At 39.5% G+C, this 14,580-nt stretch overlaps 1 protein-coding gene and 3 long non-coding RNA genes across 6 annotated transcripts in view; 2 read left to right on the forward strand and 2 right to left on the reverse strand.

Annotated features, from left to right (window-relative positions):
- Positions 1–14,580, forward strand: part of LOC131107832 (uncharacterized) — a 204,444-nt gene that overhangs the window by 120,869 nt on the left and 68,995 nt on the right. The gene's annotated exons all lie outside the window — the stretch shown is intronic.
- The window catches only part of LOC131107771 (teneurin-3), a 224,286-nt gene that overhangs the window by 30,922 nt on the left and 178,784 nt on the right, over positions 1–14,580 (reverse strand). The gene's annotated exons all lie outside the window — the stretch shown is intronic.
- LOC144894890 (uncharacterized) lies at positions 9,454–10,641 on the reverse strand. Its single transcript, XR_013625424.1, has 3 exons — positions 10,577–10,641; positions 9,968–10,043; positions 9,454–9,489 (listed from the first exon to the last, which is right to left on the reverse strand). It is a non-coding gene; the product is annotated as an uncharacterized LOC144894890 (long non-coding RNA).
- Positions 11,104–12,986, forward strand: LOC144894902 (uncharacterized). Its single transcript, XR_013625441.1, has 4 exons — positions 11,104–11,182; positions 11,699–11,774; positions 12,253–12,381; positions 12,791–12,986. It is a non-coding gene; the product is annotated as an uncharacterized LOC144894902 (long non-coding RNA).

A 14,580-nucleotide genomic window follows, 5' to 3' on the forward strand; every position in this document is an offset into this window, starting at 1 on the left:
GTGAGTGTGAATGGTTGTTTGTCTATATGTGCCCTGTGATTGGCTGGCGACCAGTCCACGGTGTACCCTGCCTCTGGCCCTGAAGACAGCTGGGATAGGCTCCAGCACCCCCGCGACCCTCGTGAGGATAAGCGGTAGAAAATCAATGAATGAACTCATGAAATCCCATTTTTCAATAGTCATGAGAGTTAGCTTAATGTCAGCTAACCAATGTCACATGATACCGATCTACTGGTAGCTGGCGATCTTTTTAGGTTTAATTTTCATTAGGAGATTACAGAGAAACATGGTCACCATTATGACGGATCAAAATGGAATACTCGCACATTTGAAAGAATATTGTTCTTATGAAATGGACATTCATTCATTCATTCTCTACCGCTTTTCCTCACGAGGGTCGCGGGGGGTGCTGGAGCCTATCCCAGCTGTCTTCGGGCGAGAGGCGGGGTACACATATACATATGGTCGCCACATATAGACAAACAACCATTCACACTCACATTCATACCTATGGACAATTTGGAGTCGCCAATTAACCTAGCATGTTTTTGGAATGTGGGAGGAAACCGGAGTACCCACGCATGCACGGGGAGAACATGCAAACTCCACACAGAGATGCCCGAGGGTGGAATTGAACCCTGGTCTTCTAGCTGTGAGGCCAAATGGACAGTGATAACAAAATAAGCAGTGTTGTGGTCCGGTTATTTATAGTCCATCTTACACCAAAACAGTCTAAGAAACATAACTCAAACTTAACTCACTTGTACTACCGTATCCTGTTCGTTTGACTTTTCGTAACGAATTAATAACGAAAAGCGAGGCACCGCTGTATAAACATCACCTCCAACGTTAGCCTGCATGGAGACAAGCTGCTGATTGAGAGGCAAGCATGTCCGCTAGTAATGAAGTGGAGGACATGACCAAAGCACAGACAGCAGCAATTTGCCTTATCTCGTATGACAGCCTGCACTGTTAGCCACAGATGATGCAGGGAGGGGGAAGGACGAGGGGGAGGGACGGGGGGGAAGAAACAGAAAACATCTGCAAATGTTTGAAGTGGCACCAAAATGAAGAATGAGTCACAGTGGGGGGGGGGCATAGCAAAACGTGCATCTGCAGAGCGCCGCCACTTTTCTAACATGTCGGCAGTGAAGACATTAGTCAAAGTTTACAACATTAACCAATCAATATGAGGCCATCACTGATATTTGGATTCATCTTCATGCCGGCTGGGGGATATCGAACAGTTGTGTTGCCCCCCCCCCCTCCCACTTTACACGCCCCCAAAAAGAAAAGAAAAAAGGAAAACCCACGTGGGCCATAAATCTCAAATGTCAGAAAGTGGTTGCGTGCAGGACTGAATAATTCAGTCGAGGATTGAGAAAAGGCAAACGACACAAGCGAGGCGGCTCGCAGCCTCTTGGATAAATATTAATATCGCTGAGGGCAAAGACAGATTACAGATGGGCTGGCGCTACTCGAAGTGAACACAGACAAACAAGCAAACAAACAATTCACAGCTGAACGCAGCTCGTCGATTTGGTGCTGACTGGCCTGCCCGCACGTCCTCTTTTTCTGGGACATCTTTTCCATCTTTTGGGACCTCAAGAAAGCCTCAGACTTCATCTGGGACGTCATTACCTCAGGCTGCGCTTATTTTGGGGCGATCTTGTCAGTAGTAGTTGAAAAGTGCGCGCCGTCATTGACTCACTTCTCACTACGTGGATGCAGTCATTGGTCAGTCTACATGTGAGCCGTTACAGGCAGAACTGCTGATTGGTCGGTTTCGAGTGCCTCCACTCACTCATTGGTTAATTTATGTGAATGTGGTTCAGTTCCATCACAGTATTTAATGAAGTCATTGGTCGGTTTACAGTATGTGGACATCATTTCAGTCAGCATTGCTGGTTGTTCGATTGCATTATGGCTGTGGTTCTTTCATTCCATTTTATTTTAATTTCACATTTTTTCTACTTATATATTTATACTTTTTATTCATATGTAAATAATTTTTACATTTTACATTTTTTTACAGAATTTTATGTTAATTTTATTATATTTTTAGAATTTATTTGAGCAATTTTTATTTATTTGTATTGAATTTTTTAACTTTCTCAAGTCAAACTTCGCGTTGCCTATTGCCTTTCATTTTTTGAAACATAAAAATACATAATTACATGTTCAAAGAACATTTTAGAGGGATTTATCAAGAAGGAAATGAGGAGCAACAAAATATTATACAAAATATATAAATATATATAATTGGTTATTTATTGCATATTTTCAAGTTATTTTTGACTTACTGTCTGTGACCCGCCTGTGGGTCCTCACAGCGTTATAATAGAATCAATGCATTTAAATATTCACTCAAGTCATTGGTCAGTCTAAATGTCAGTCATCACAGATCAGATCGGACAGTTTGACTCTGTTTATTGGTCAGTCTACATGCATGTATTACAGGTAGCACTATCACAGTATTCAGTAAAGTCATTGGTCAGTCTAAATGTCAGTCATCACAGATCAGATCGTTCAGTTTTACTCCGTTTTTTGTCAGTCTACGTGCATCTATTACAGGTATCACGATCACAGTATTCAGTTTAGTCATTGGTCAGTCTAAATGTCAGTCATCACAGATCAGATCGTTCAGTTTTACTCCGTTTTTTGTCAGTCTACGTGCATCTATTACAGGTATCACGATCACAGTATTCAGTTTAGTCATTGGTCAGTCTAAATGTCAGTCATCACAGATCAGATCGTTCAGTTTTACTCCGTTTTTTGTCAGTCTACGTGCATCTATTACAGGTATCACGATCACAGTATTCAGTTTAGTCATTGGTCAGTCTAAATGTCAGTCATCACAGATCAGATCGGTCAGTTTTACTATGTTTTTTGGTCAGTCTATATGCATGTATTACAGGTAGCATTATCACAGTATTCAGTAAAGTCATTGGTCAGTCTAAATGTCTTTCATCACAGATCAGATTGATCAGTTTTACTATGTTTTTTGGTCAGTCTACATGCATGTATTACAGGTAGCACAATCACAGTATTCAATTTAGTCATCGGTCAGTCTAAATGTCAGTCATCACAGATCAGATCGGTCAGTTTTACTCCGTTTTTGGTCAGTCAACATGCATCTATTACAAGTAGCACTATCACAGTATTCAGTTAAGTCATTGGTCAGTCTAAATGTCAGTCATCACAGATCAGATTGATCAGTTTTACCATGTTTTTTGGTCAGTTTACAAACACCTATTGCAGGTAGCATTATCACAGTATTCAGTTAAGTCATTGGTCAGTCTAAACATCAGGCTGGCAGGGCCACAATCATTATAGGTGGTCGTCTTCACACAGTCGTTGGTGAGTCTACATGTTAATGATTACAAAATGTAATTTGTCACTGCTTTCTAGTTGATTTCACTCTGATATTTTTCCCCACACAACATAGGAGACATACAACTCAATTTCCTATGTAAGTTGTAGCAATAAGTGTTAAAACCACACAAGCAAAACTAGAGACGCCATCTGCTCGTTGTTTCTATCCTCGTCTTGACTCGCACGGTCACATACACAAGCGACAACATCCAGTTTAGCGTTAAATTCTGACATGTAGCGCAAGCAAAACGGATGCGGCGTATCGTTAGCATATCACACGTGCAGCATCCACCAGGATCACACGCGATACCACCGCATGTGTGATGCCACGTTTGGAGGCTGCTGCTGGGATGAAACGGGCCACGCTGGCAGCAGTCGAGCTCCGAGCGCATCTCACCGTCACTTTGCTCGCTTCACAAACTTCCTGTTACGGACGGCTTGACAGATTGGGTGCGGCGATGCCCAACCCCCCCCTCCCCCCCCAATCCATTCTCCTTCTTTTATGACTGTTCTCTTTTAATGTCCCGCTAAAGAAGCAAGGCTGAGTCGCATCAAAGTTTGTAAAAAAAAAAAAAAAAAAAAAAAGCAAAAGAAGAGAGTCTTTTTCACAAACAGAAATGTTATTCTTGACATGTTTTCCACAATCACTACCGACAAAAGACACTTTGAGTAATCTTTGTGATGTGTGGTGACGGAAATGCATGAGGAATGTACGCCAGCTGGACACTTCATTAGGTAAAGCGCTGTATCTTTTACAAAGGCTACGTTCACACTGCAGGTCAGTTCAGATGTTTTTGCTTATACCTGTATCTCATTTTTTCATGTTGTTTCAAATGCATCTCAGGCCTCATTGGCATGTCGCTTTAAATCCGATATGTATGTGATACTGCTGTCGTATGATTGGTCAGGTGGCAGCAAGTTCTCCATTAACTGCCATAGCCAAAATCCATGCCCTCTTTCTTCTTAATATTCTACATTTGGTTATGAAAATATTCACTCCCGTTGCACAAAATGCTTGGAAGAGAGCACACACCGCAGCAATCTTGACTTATGTAAACAAACGGTTAGAAGGCGCACGGTCCACTAGTGGTGAATGACCACAATTAATTCCATTTGATGGATTTAGTTTTTTTTTTTTTTTTTTACCTTATACGCAAGTTCATGAAAGCAAAAATCAAAAAAGGTGACGTTATTTTGGACACACTTTTGCACGTAACGAGCTGATCTGTTTGCCTCATGCAGTATTGTTTCGCAAAATCGAGTACCTTAGTATGGTTGACTTGCTGCCCGTACATTTTTTTTTTTACTGAGTGCAACTGCTAAACAATCTGCCATGGGGCCAAAGAAAGTGCCAATATCAGTTTGATATAGAAGTTGCGAAACATTTATAGCTATTTTTGAAATAGTTTTTGCATGTCTAAAATGTACCTTTGTTAACATTTTGGGGTTTCTGGAATTGATTAACTATGGGGAAAATTCTTAAAATTTTGTTGGACCTTTTGGGAAGAATTAATGATGGCAACCGAGGTTCCACTGTACTGTTATTATAAATTGATGAATTGTGAACATGGCAAAATGAAACTATTGAGACTATTATTAGTACTTTTTTAAAGAAGGATTTCTATACGATTAGAGTATATATGCATACGTACTTTTCTACATAATTATGCACATAACTTTGATTCACTTCTCATTTTTAAAAAGTGCCACCTTTAGTATTTAGTATCTGTATTTTCTGCATACAAAAAATTTATCTTTTGTTAACATTTTGGGGTTTCTGGAATGTATTAACTATGGGAAAATTTCCCGTATTCGGTTTTTGTTTAAGAATTAATGATGACAACTGAGGTTCCACTGTACTGTTATTATAAATTGATGAATTGTGAACATGGCAAAATGAAACTAGACTATTATTCACACTTTTTTTAAAAGGGTTTCTATGATTAGAGTAGATATGCATACTTTTCTACATAATTATTCACTTTAAACATAACTTTGATTCACTTCTCATTTTTAAATATTGCACAGTGAAAATTAGAACCAAGTGTTATTATTATTATGACTACCCGTTTAGATTCAGGTGCCACTTTTAGGCCAGTTCACCAAATATACTGTGCTTATTTTGAATACAATTTGAAAACCTCTTAAATTGTGTGATATTATTGACTATTTCTGTGATAGCAATGCGTTCCCAAGAACCAGGAACAAAGATTGAAAGGAAGCAAAAGCCTTTAAAAAGTGTTGAGTGAGTGCATACAGCCATATTGTTTTTACATTGCTACTGTATAATAATAGTTATTCTGTTGTTCCCATGCAAACAGCTCCTTGGTAACCAACATGTGCTTTGCAGCTCGAGCAGCACGGCCAAATGTTTGCAGATTTATAATAATGTGTCACATCGTGTTGTTAACATTAAATATGAGCCACACAAACACTTTAATAAGGTCCTGTTAAGCCACTGAACCTCATTAACACTGTCCACCTCGGTGGATAAGCTGCTGGCCCCTTATACATATATTGTTTATTCCGACAGCCAGGCCATAGTAAACAATCATCATTTTTTAAGAGGGATGAGTTGCAATGTTTTTCTTTCTTTTTACAAGCCATTGCTTTTGCTGAGTTGTACGCTTTCTGTGCCAGGATGCATAAAACCACTTGGGCTCTAGTTAGCCCCAAATAAAATACTATTGCATAAAATAACAGTGGTATAATATTTACAGACCCTATGAGTTTGTGTGTGTCAGGACGGCCTTAAAGGTTGAAATCATTTGCAGAAGAAATCGACCCAATAGATATTTCATGACGGTGATGTTTAATTAATTCACGTCTAAGACTAGCGTCTAATTCACTGTAATATAACACAATTCCCAAGATACTCATTGATTTTATTCCCGTGTATTTTTCACAGATGCGTTCCATTTACTTTGAATTACGAGCGCTGCGATCTTCAAGGAGAACTGCATCCTCTGTCTGTCTGACTTTCTTGTTGTTTCTCGGTAACACTGCCAGATGAAAATGATGATGAAGATGATGCATTCACATGCGTCACCACGGTAACCGCATTACTAAAGCAGCATCAGTCTGAGCGTTGCAAGGAAAAAAAAAAAAGCTAAGAGGCTCCTAATGGCTCAGCCATGTACATTATATCGGCCATGCGTCACGTAAAACTGCGGCATCTTCAAGGTGACGTTTGTCTCGCTGAGCTCAAGCAACCTCCTCAAGATGCACTCATAAGCACATGAATGCTCATCTATTACTGCTGTGCATTTTGGGATTGAGCTGCCAGCGAATGGTGATTTGGACAGTTATGGTCCTTGGCATGTGTTACATTATGGACATTAATGTGTTATATTTTGGTCCGTTGGTCTCGTCTGGAAAATATGGTGGAGTTGGGGATGGGATCTTGCCATAAGTGGAAAAGTTCAGGTATCTCAGGGTCGTGCTCACGAGGTCATCACAAGGATGGATCGTGAGGTCAATAGACAGATTGTTGCGGCATTGGTTTGTCGTGGTGACGGTTTACTGGTTGATGCCTGTTCCTACCCTCACGTATTGTCATTAGGTAGTGACCAAGGGAGAATTGAGAGGAGCCAGTCGACGTGGCTCGGGCATCTAGTTATGATGCCTCCCGGAATCTTTCGTGGGGAGGTGCTCAGGTTCTATACCCCTGCAACCCAACTACAAAACATCAACAAACTTCAGTAGCAGTAACTAAAGTGACAAAGAGAAGGGGTACACTAAAGACCTAAACCTGAACCCTAACCCTAATCTGAACCGAATTGTGTAACATTAAACATGCAATGGGCTGCACAGTGACCTAGTGGTTAGCACGCAGACCTCACAGCTAGGAGACCCGAGTTAAATCCCACCCTCGGGGACTCCGGTTTCCTCCTACATTCCAAAAACATGCTACGTTAATTAGTGACTCCACAGAATAGGGACGGCATTGCGACAATTATATTCTTTTTCAAATTACTATGAATGCTTGTCACAATTATTCTACAAAGCAGAGCAGAAATAATTAAAAAAATTTGAAAAAATATAGAAAAAATATTATATTATAATTTTATTAATAACAATAATAATCATTGTAATTTAATAATTTAATAATAATGAATATATTGCCACTATGCAATGAAAAACATGTACAATATGTTAAAATTTGGTGATAAAAAAACAATAATCTGGGCTGCACGGCGAAAGAGTGGTTAGCACGGTGACCTCACAGCTAGGAGACCCGAGTTCAATTCCACCCTCGACCATCTCTGGCATGAATGTGAATGGAGACAGAGTGTGAATGGTTACTCAACCAAACAAAAAATGGATCTATGTGGCGTCGGCATACTATTGGTTTCAGCAGTTCAAAATCAGATATTGGGATTGAATGAGAAAATTAAAAAAACCTTAATAAAGCAATGTTTGAATCACACGGTCTTTTTAATCAATGAAACAAACAAAAAAAATGAAGTTTTAACAAAATCATCACACAGCAACTTCACACTCAAATGTTAAACTCAGAAATTTAGAATATGGATCAATATGAGTTTAATACGGGCTGCACGGCGGATGAGTGGTTAGTGCGCTGACCTCCCAGCTAGGAGACTCGAGTTCAATTCCACCCTCGGCCATCTCCGTGTGGAGTTTGCCTGTTCTCCCTGTGCATGCGTGGGTTTTCTCCGGATACTCCGGTTTCCTCCCACATTCCAAAAACATGCTAGGTTAATTAGCGACTCCAAATTGTCCATAGGTATGAATGTGAGTGTGAATGGTTGTTTGTCTATATGTGCCCTGTGATTGGCTGGCGAACAGTCCAGGGTGTACCCCGCCTCTCGCCCGAAGACAGCTGGGATAGGCTCCAGCATGCGATTTACTTAAATATACAGATCTGTATCTATCAGGTGTTTCGGTGCTGATATATGAGCTTCGGAGGGAACCCAAGTGGATCCATTAACAATGTAGCAACAATGTCCCATAAGCCCATGCACTCTTAAAAATGCTGGGTTAAAAACAACCCAATCTGGGTTGTTTCCCAACCCAACGCTGGTTAAATATAGGACCAACCTCGCGTTGGGTTATTTTAACCCAACAAGTTGGGTTGGATCTCTTAACCCAACAATTGGGTTGTACATTGGGTTGTTCATATGACCCAACGCTGGGTTCATATTTACTACACGGCTGGGTTATTTCAACCCAACAAGTTGGGTTGCCAATATACCATATATATATATATATATATATATATATATATAAAATATTTATTTTTATTGTATGCTAATATTATTAATAATATATTACAATGACACCAATGTAACAATAAAATATTTATTTATTATATATAATATATTTATATTACATTTCCAGAACATACAAATATAACAACTCACAACATTTCCTTCACATATGAACAAATTATGTCCAAAAAAATTACATTTTAAGAACGGGTGAGGGGGACAGCTATGAGAGAGTGATATATACATAGAACAAGAGGCTCTGTGAGCAGCAGCACAAATGGGTAGGCGATTGTGCCTGCTGCAAGTATTCCACCATGTTAGCTCCGACCTATGATGAGAAAAGAAAAAAAGGCAAGTATTTTGTAAGTATTTCTAGCAGTGCAGAGCAATTGTCATCAGCTCTCTACTGAAGCTATTTCAATATATATTCTACGGGGAGAAGTGTGACACCTGTAGTCAATGGCGTGTTCAACAATTTATTCAGGGGGTTTGGCCAGTCTAATGTTTGGTCTGTGGTTTATACGTCACACATCACTATGGAGTAACAACGTACACCAAGTTACAACTTGTAAGAATAGTGCTTCATGAAATGAGAAACAGCCAAATGTTACGCTGTCACACAGTCCACGAAATACAATCTTTTCAAGTCGCTCCTCATAAAAAGAGTCCTGCTTTAAAACTGTGTAAAAGAACAACTGGAGTCATGTCACAATTCATTTACATTTTAATTTCTGTTGAAAGGTAAATTACTTACCAGCTTAACATCGATGAAGGCTCTCTTCACCTCCTGAATACTCGCCCGGGCCAATTTCCTGCCCTTTTTAAACACTGGCGGAGGGAGTAGGATGGGCAGCAGCGTCATGGGCAACTTCTCCCCTGGCATCTGTAGGACAATTATGGGTGTCATTACCAGATTGTTGAGAACATGAGTTTTAAATATTATAATATATTACAATTTTAGATAAAACTGTTTTCAATATGTTCCACTACTGTGCAGTGTTGTCGTATTGCAATCAACCCTAAAATAATATTGAGAAAATGTCTCGATTATGTTTACTTGGTCTATATTAAAACACAAAAACACACCCCAAACATTTTTTTTTACCAATTGGGATCATAATGTGTACCATAGAGGGTTTGTCATCATTGTCTCGAGCAGTGGTGAGCAAACTTTGACTCGCAGGCTGATATAAAAGCTATATATATTGGAATCACAAGATGGCTCACCCTGTTAAAAATTTGGGTATTGGTACAAGCAACAGTGACTGACCCACCGCCATTTCTTATGTCTATAACATATAGTAGGCACAGTAGCTACTGTAAAACAATACCCATAAAATGAAGGCATGAAGATGACTTACCTTTCAATCAGCCCCGGTAGCTGCCACTCAGTCAATTTGGAACTGACAAACTCATCCATAGATACTTTTCAGCGAACTGAAACATCACAAAGAGGGTGCATAAGAACAAACATACATGAAATGAAATAAGATTCAGTAGTCCAAACATTTATATGCAACTTACAAAACTGTCGTCGAATTCGCGCCCAAACTAGTTCAAACTGATTAGTATACAGTGGACTATCGGTGGCTAACGGAAGCCCGCTAGCATGCAGCAGTCTAGCTTAAAAAAACACCGGTTCATCAAGCACACTCGTATTAATTCACGAGATTCTTTAACTTGATATCACATAAAATGGCAAATTGACGAGATAACTGACGTTGTCCTCATAACTATCACACATGTCTCTTGTAATTTCAACAACATAGTTTGGTTCCTACATAGCTCGCCAGCGAATGTGTTCGCTTGCCACTTTTGGAGGGAATGGAAGTTTGCTAAGGTTACCGATCGATTCCTCAAGCTAGTACTCAACAGTGCTTCACGAACTTACATTTTAACACGTTTATGAAGCGTTATATAATAATATAAAGTCATTTATACTGTAAAACAATAGTGGGAATGTAACAAACCTTGCTCCGTGCTGAAATTGGTCTCCTCAGATGAAATGTGGGGTCCGAACGAAGTAAGTTTGTGGGCGGGGCTTTGTTGCGCATGTCCAAAATTCTACCCAAAGCTCTGGGTTGTCCAAAATAACCCAGCACAATATAATGGAAATCACAACCCAGCAGCAAATAACTCAGCACCCAACTGAGATAACCCAGCGAATTGGGTTCTCAGAATACCCAACTCAATAAAAATAACCCAATTAAATGACCCAACAGGCTCAACCCAGCGATTGGGTCAAAAAAATAACCCAGCATTTTTAAGAGTGTGTGCAGATAAAAATGCTGGGTTATTTTTTTGACCCAATCGCTGGGTTGAGCCTGTTGGGTCATTTAATTGGGTTATTTTTATTGAGTTGGGTATTCTGAGAACCCAATTCGCTGGGTTATCTCTGTTGGGTGCTGAGTTATTTGCTGCTGGGTTGTGATTTCCATTATATTGTGCTGGGTTATTTTGGACAACCCAGAGCTTTGGGTAGAATTTTGGACATGCGCAACAAAGCCCCGCCCACAAACTTACTTCGTTCGGACCCCACATTTCATCTGAGGAGACCAATTTCAGCACGGAGCAAGGTTTGTTACATTCCCACTATTGTTTTACCGTATAAATGACTTTATATTATTATATAACGCTTCATAAACGTGTTAAAATGTAAGTTCGTGAAGCACTGTTGAGTACTAGCTTGAGGAATCGATCGGTAACCTTAGCAAACTTCCATTCCCTCCAAAAGTGGCAAGCGAACACATTCGCTGGCGAGCTATGTAGGAACCAAACTATGTTGTTGAAGAGACATGTGTGATAGTTATGAGGACAACGTCAGTTATCTCGTCAATTTGCCATTTTATGTGATATCAAGTTAAAGAATCTCGTGAATTAATACGAGCGTGCTGATGAACCGGTGTTTTTTTAAGCTAGACTGCTGCATGCTAGCGGGCTTCCGTTAGCCACCGATAGTCCACTGTATACTAATCAGTTTGGGCGCGAATTCGACGACAGTTTTGTAAGTTGCATATAAATGTTTGGACTACTGAATCTTATTTCATTTCATGGTATGTTTGTTCTTATGGACCCTCTTTGTGATGTTTCAGTTCGCTGAAAAGTATCTATGGATGAGTTTGTCAGTTCCAAATTGACTGAGTGGCAGCTACCGGGGCTGATTGAAAGGTAAGTCATCTTCATGCCTTCATTTTATGGGTATTGTTTTACAGTAGCTACTGTGCCTGCTATATGTTATAGACATAAGAAATGGCGGTGGGTCAGTCACTGTTGCTTGTACCAATACCCAAATTTTTAACAGGGTGAGCCATCTTGTGATTCCAATATATATAGCTTTTATATCAGCCTGCGAGTCAAAGTTTGCTCACCACTGCTCGAGACAATGATGACAAACCCTCTATGGTACACATTATGATCCCAATTGGTAAAAAAAAATGTTTGGGGTGTGTTTTTGTGTTTTAATATAGACCAAGTAAACATAATCGAGACATTTTCTCAATATTATTTTAGGGTTGATTGCAATACGACAACACTGAACAGTAGTGGAACATATTGAAAACAGTTTTATCTAAAATTGTAATATATTATAATATTTAAAACTCGTGTTCTCAACAATCTGGTAATGACACCCATAATTGTCCTACAGATGCCAGGGGAGAAGTTGCCCATGACGTTGCTGCCCATCCTGCTCCCTCCGCCTGTGTTTAAAAAGGGCAGGAAATTGGCCCGGGCGAGTATTCAGGAGGTGAAGAGAGCCTTCATCGATGTTAAGCTGGTAAGTAATTTACCTTTCAACAGAAATTAAAATGTAAATGAATTGTGACATGACTCCAGTTGTTCTTTTACACAGTTTTAAAGCAGGACTCTTTTTATGAGGAGCGACTTGAAAAGATTGTATTTCGTGGAATGTGTGACAGCGTAACATTTGGCTGTTTCTCATTTCATGAAGCACTATTCTTACAAGTTGTAACTTGGTGTAAGTTGTTACTCCATAGTGATGTGTGACGTATAAACCACAGACCAAACATTAGACTGGCCAAACCCCCTGAATAAATTGTTGAACACGCCATTGACTTTACAGGTGTCACATATAGAATATATATTGAAATAGCTTCAGTAGAGAGCTGATGACAATTGCTCTGCACTGCTAGAAATACTTACCTTTTTTTCTTTTCTCATCATAGGTCGGAGCTAACATGGTGGAATACTTGCAGCAGGCACAATCGCCTACCCATTTGTGCTGCTGCTCACAGAGCCTCTTGTTCTATGTATATATCACTCTCTCATAGCTGTCCCCCTCACCCGTTCTTAAAATGTAATTTTTTTGGACATAATTTGTTCATATGTGAAGGAAATGTTGTGAGTTGTTATATTTGTATGTTCTGGAAATGTAATATAAATATATTATATATAATAAATAAATATTTTATTGTTACATTGGTGTCATTGTAATATATTATTAATAACATTAGCATACAATAAAAATAAATAAATTATATATATATATATATATATATGGTATATTGGCAACCCAACTTGTTGGGTTGAAATAACCCAGCCGTGTAGTAAATATGAACCCAGCGTTGGGTCATATGAACAACCCAATGTACAACCCAATTGTTGGGTTAAGAGAACCAACCCAACTTGTTGGGTTAAAATAACCCAACGCGAGGTTGGTCCTATATTTAACCAGCATTGGGTTGGGAAACAACCCAGATTGGGTTGTTTTTAACCCAGCATTTTTAAGAGTGATAGAGGAGCCGATCGCGACAGTAACGAGCAAATGAATCAGTGAGTAAGCGAACCGTGCCGCCATTCCAAATCATTCAGCGGTATCATGAAGATGTGCCCTTTTGATGAACGCGGCGTTAATTACATTAATTCAATATACTAAATGAGTTCTTTGCTCAGTCATCTATCAGCATGGCCTTCATCAACAAGTACAATAAATGTAAAATAGTCTCACGGATGCATAGACACGATGGAGCGCAATCAAGCCGTCATGCTGCAAAGTCTCTGCTGCTTCCACGAGCAGGAGGTCGCAATGTGTAACGCAGAGGCTTCAGCCGCACGTCACCAGGCGGCACAGGCACTAATATGACTGCAATTATAAGCAGCGGGCCTCGGGCTACAGCGCGATGTCTCTGTGCCAGACGGAGCCCTTGTTTTGACGTGAAATGCACTCCGGCTCACAGTCACTGTTCCAGTTGTCGGAGACAATTTGTGTCCCTTTTCATCTGGAAGCCAGTCAAGGTCGCAGCGGTGGCGCGCGGCCGAGTCCCACGCTGTCAAACAGAGCGCGGTTTTGTTGCGGTATATTTACTTGTCTTTTCTTCCAGCTTTGATTTTTGGAATGCAAAAATAAAAAATAAGCCTTTTGGTTTTCAAGCCATGCGTTTCTGGAAGTGATCTTTATACCTTGACATGTGTTTGTTTGTGCATTCATAGAAGGAGACAGCTTGACTCACGCGTCTATACCGCTACCTACAACGAGCAGACCGATCATGCAGAAGCCAGGGGGTGTGGCTTAGATATGGACGCAACATTTGTATGCACGATAGCCATCGATACTAACAGCAATTCCATGAAAATTGCTTGGAACCACTTTGGGATCACATTCCATGATGCTGGGTGACCCAAAGTTGAGCATACACATCACTGCATTGTAATGGTAATGGTTTAATTTCATTTGAACATGCATCAGATTACAATTGAACGCATCACATAATCAGTTCACAGTTCCACATGTCCAAAAGGAGTAGGAAGAAGCAAAGCTTATTAAATCCTACCCCTCCATCTGGTACTTTTACAATCAGTAACTGTTACATTTGTCCACTTCCTGCTTTCTTAATATAATTTTATTTCATTAATTAATTTAAATTTTTTAATATTTTAATTTTTTAGTATTTTAATTTTTTAGTATTTTAATTTTAATTTTAATTTTAATTTTAATTTTAATTTTAATTTTAATTTT

This window comes from Doryrhamphus excisus, linkage group LG23, assembly GCF_037039965.1.
Source record: "Doryrhamphus excisus strain RoL-2023G ecotype Guam linkage group LG23, RoL_Dexc_Guam_v1.1, whole genome shotgun sequence".
In the NCBI taxonomy this organism is placed as follows: domain Eukaryota; kingdom Metazoa; phylum Chordata; class Actinopteri; order Syngnathiformes; family Syngnathidae; genus Doryrhamphus; species Doryrhamphus excisus.